Source organism: Palaemon carinicauda, chromosome 25 (genome assembly GCF_036898095.1).
Source record: "Palaemon carinicauda isolate YSFRI2023 chromosome 25, ASM3689809v2, whole genome shotgun sequence".
Lineage (NCBI taxonomy): Eukaryota > Metazoa > Arthropoda > Malacostraca > Decapoda > Palaemonidae > Palaemon > Palaemon carinicauda.
Window position 1 is genome coordinate 23,091,317 of NC_090749.1, and position 5,000 is coordinate 23,096,316.

A 5,000-nucleotide genomic window follows, 5' to 3' on the forward strand; every position below is an offset into this window, starting at 1 on the left:
ACCCACTGCTACCACAGATCTCTTTAGTTCCTCTACTTGCTTCGCATAGTGGCGAAAGAACACTCTGGAAGACTTCCAGCCAGTGTATGAACGGATATGTTCAAAATCCATACAATAAAGAAATTTAAGGATGAGGCAACTTTCCTCGGATCGTGACCCTCGGGTGTACTGTCAGGATCCGCTCTGCGAATAAAATATGTGATTTTCGCTCTGAGTTGATTCAGAGATAAATTTGAGCCTGATGTTTCTCCCCTGAATAGTTGACCACCCTTGAAGTCTGAAGTTCTATGAAGATAGACCTTTAGGCATTCTAACTGGACATAGAGATGCATCTTCTTTCAGAGGGCAGATTCTCCAAGGACCCCACCTGTTGGTGGGTAACTCATTCTGGCGAGAAAACGTAGGATCCGGAAACAGGTCAGTTCTCCCTCATCCAGGAACTGAACACGACCTGCCTCTCTCGAGAGGGCTACAATCTCACTAACCCCTGGCCCCCGGACGCGAGTGGAAAATAGGAAAATAACTTTTTGTGTCAAATCCTTTAACGCACACTCTTCATTGCTCAACAAAGAAGCGAAATGAAGAACTTGTCTAAAGACCATGAAATGGGCTTTGGAGGTGCTGAAGGTCTGAGCCCTCGCGCAGGCTTTCGGGACTTTATTAAAGATCTCGTTACCTAGGTCGACCTGGAAGGCATATAGAATGGGTCTTGTCAAAGCAGACTTGCACGCTGAAATCGTGGTAGCTGCCAATCCTTGACCATGGAGGTGGAGAAAGAAAGATAAGCAGAAGTCTGTCAAGATCTCCTGCGGATTCTTCGCCTTGACAAAAGGCCACCCATTTTCTTCCCAAGATGACTCATATTGCCATTTTAGTAGATTTGCACTTATATTCCTCAAGGAAGTCTATGCTGGCTTTCGAAATCCCGAAAGGCTTTCCTCACCGCTAGGGAGAGAAAATCATGAGCTGTTGGGTCCGGGTTTTCTGCAATGAAGCGCAGATAGTTGACTTCTGGACTCGCTGGGGTCAGAACTGGATCTGGTAGCGGTACAAACTTCAGCTACAGTTCCAATGCCAGGGGGAACCACACGCTGTTCGGGCCACTTGTGGGCCACTATTGCCGCTACCCCCTTGAAGGATCTCAGTTTGTTGAGGACCCTCAACAGAAGGTTGTGAGGAGGGGAACAGATAGATCTTGGACCATCTGTTCCAGTCGAGGGACATCGCGTCCACTGCTTCCGCTAAGGGGTCCTCGTACGGGGCACGTACAGGGGCAACTTCTTGTTGTCTCCTTTCGTCGCAAAGAGGTCTATCTGCAGTTCTGGGACTTGATTCAGAATGAAGGAGAATGATCCTGCGTCTAAGGACCATCCCGGCTCTATCGGTGTGAACCTGGGATAGAGCGTCCGCCGTCACAATGCGGACTCCTTGAAGGTGAACTGCCGACAGGTACCACTTCTTCTTTTCCGCCAATCAGAAGATGGCCAACATCACCTGGTTGAGAGGTGGTGACCCTCGATCCTTGTCGATTCAAGTATCTCACAACTACCTCGCTGCTCCATCACCAACCTTATGTGGATCGAGTGACGCGGGGAGACTTTCTTTAAGGTAAGGAGCACTGCCATAGGTTCTAGAAAGTTTTATGTGAAAGGTCTTGAATAGCTTGGACCAAGTCCCCTGGACTTTTTTCCGATGAGAGTGACCTCCCCATCCCTCCCTTCGAGGCGTCTGAGTGAATCGTCACCGATGGGGGAGGTGGCTGAAGAAGAACCGACTTCTTTAGATGTCTGGCTTGGGACCAAGACCTGAGAAGAGTACTTAGCCGAAGCGGCTGGTCTTCTCAGATCTCTTCGCGCGTTTGATGCATAAGTTCTCCAAACTCGGTTGCATCCTTTAGCTGTGCTCTTAGCACTGGGTCTGTCACCAAAGCAAACTGGAGAGAGCCCAGTACCCTTCTCCTGCTCGCGTCTTGATATCCATTTCGGAATCTAGAAGTCTCTTGACAGAACCCGCTATCTCCTTCCTTTTCTTCGCCCGGGATGGAGAAACGGCTGTGACAAAAGGTCCCAGTGGATTCCCAGCCACTGGAACTTTTGAGATGGAGAAAGTCGAGACTTTTTTCTGTTGATCTTGAAGCCTAGGTACCTCTAGAACTGGATCACTTGACTGAAAGCTTGCAAGCATTTCTGTCTCGGATGCTGCCCACACCAACCAGTCGTCCAGGTAGGCTACTACCTGAATTCCCTTTAGGCGTAATTGATTGAGAGCTACGAGGTCGCAAGCTTCGTAAAAATCCTTGGGGCTATGTTTAGCCCGAATGGCATGGCTCCGAAGGCGTATAGTCTTTGTTGTAGCCCTGAACCCTAGGTAGGGGGAGAGTCGATGGCTGATTGGAATGTGCCAATAGGCCGTCTGACAAGTCCATAGAGACGGAATATGCCCTCTTGGGCAGTAAGGTCCTTATGTGTTGCAGTGTGTTAGCATTTTGAATTTGCAATTCACTATGAACTTGTTGAGTGGCGACAAGTCCAGAATGACTCTGAGCTTTTCGAGTCTTTCCTCGGGAAACACAAAACAGCTCCCCTTAGAAATTGATGGGGCTTCACCCTTCGGATCACCTTTTTTTCTCCAACAGTTCTTGAACGTAACTCCTCCATAACGGGGGTGGAGTGTTGGAAAAACCGGGGTGGAGTGCTGTACCAGCTCCAGCCCAGTCCATTCTTGAGTAGGCTGTGGGCCCAGGGATCGAAGGTCCACCGATCCCGAAATTTCAGAAGTCTCCCTCCTACCGGTATCATCTCACTTGGACTGCCGTCCTGAGGTCTTGCCATCCTGACCACGACCACCCCTGAATCCCCTTCCCCTTGAGGGGCGTCTAGACGAGCCTCTGGCTGCTCCTCTAGGCTTTGCTCGAAAGGAAGTAGACTGCCCTTCGAACGCTGGGGTGAATGCCGTGGACTGTGTCGACACGGCCTGGGGTACCCACTGAAAAGTGGTCGGGGTTTGTGCCACGATCTGGGGCACTGGGGGCAATGGCAATTGCAGTTGCTGTTGCTGTCTAACAGGCTTGGCTGGCCGAGACGGTAGCCTAGTCCTCATAGTCTTCCTCTTTGGTTGAGGACCCTCATCCGGGGAAGACTTTCTTTTGATAGCCAGGCCCCACTTGTGGAGAAGGTTTCTATTCTCCAAGGCAGTCTTATCAACAACTTCTTTGACCAAGTCGGTAGGGAAAAGGTCTTTTCCCCAAATGTTGGAGGAGATTAGTTTCCTTGGCTCGTGCCTCACCGTAGCCGAGGTGAACACGAACTCCCTACAAGCTCTCCTTGCCTTGACGAAGCCATAAAGGTCCTTCGTCACTGTGGCCAGATGAGTCTTGGCCACCACCATAAACATTTCATGGACCTTGGGGTCACTTGCCATCGTCTCGAGAGTAGTCTGAAGAGACATTAAGGCAGCCAGTCTTTCTTTTGTCTCGAACTCTCTTCGCAAAAGAAAGTCAGACAGCTTAGGGAGGTCCTCGCCGAACTGACGTCCGGCAATATCAGCCTCCAACTTTCCAACTGAGAAGGTAAGATGGACATCCTTCCAGTCTTTGTGGTCCATAGGCAGGGCCAGCGACAAGGGTTTACACTCCTCTAGGGAGGGGCAAGGCTTGCCGGCCTCGACTGCTTTTTGTACAGCTGCAAACCCTTTCTGTAAAAAGGGGAAGGCTCTAGTAGGCGAGGACACAAAGGAAGGGAGCTTCCTGCTCAATGCGGCTACCTTTGAGTTAGAGAACCCCCTCTCTTTCATCGAGGATGAAAGTAAGCTTGAGCCTTAGCATGGTCCATCACTATGACCTCCTTTGGCTCTGTCTCCTCCTTTGAAGCTGGTTCCTTCCTCAGCCGGACATAACAGTCCGGATATGATGCCTTGCTGGGCCAGAATTCCACCTCCTCCAGGGGAACTGAGCCCAGCTAATCCAAGATGACGATCTTTCCAGTCGTCATCGGCATGTGCTCAGCATACCTCCATGGGTTAGCATCTGAGCACAAGGGAAGGTCTTTCACATTGAGTTTTTTCTGGGGCCCATGTGATTCTGCAAGGCACTGCATTAGCAGTTCCATTGCAGCCGCCTTCTCCTGATTCTCCTTCTGCATTTGTTTGATCATTCCAACAATAGAAGAGAGGGCCTGTCCCAGCTCTACTGGGAGACCGGCCGATGTTGAGGGAATAGGCTCCGGAATCTGAACCGGAGTAGCCGACACCTCGTCGACCTCTTCCTCTACAACGTCTGGGGCTTGAAATTCATCCTGGGCTTCTGCCAGGAGGTCTTCCTCCAGACGCTCGTCCACATCAGACATCCTGTCATCTAACTGGATGTCTTGATCGCGACCGCGACTTCAGCATCCACCTGGATCTGAACTTGGGGGATCTCCTCTTGAGGCTGGGGAATCACAGCATCAGCTGATGCCTTAGGGAAAAGATACGCCCTCATCTTCTCACTTGGAAGATAAGGGCCAGAAGTGTTCTTTTAGAAGCCCCTTACCCAGGTACGAAGCTTCTTCCTAGCTATATCCCTTGATTCCGCCGTCCTAGGGGAATCAAAGGCCTCAGTAATCAGGTTAGTGCATACAGTACATACCTGAGGGTCCCAATACCGGAGATCATCCTTGGAGACAGCGCATGCTGCGTGTCTCCTACAAAACTCATGTCCGCAGAGGTTCTTGCTGCGGACGTTGCAGAAAGCACTTCCGCACTTCGGAGGGTCCTTCTGTAAAGAGAAGAAATTTCCATGAGTATCAAGTGAACTATGTATCACTGGATATGCATTATAGCATAACAATTCAGAAAGGAAAGACACACACTTGTATTTCCCATATAACCCATTGTTGCAGCCTTCCAGATAATAAAATCAAATGGTTAATCTCTTCTAGAGTAACCAATGCAAAGTTTCCAGAGGAAACAGGTGGAGCTCACACCTAAGCAATGATTTTAAAATCCTGGATAATAGACAGGAA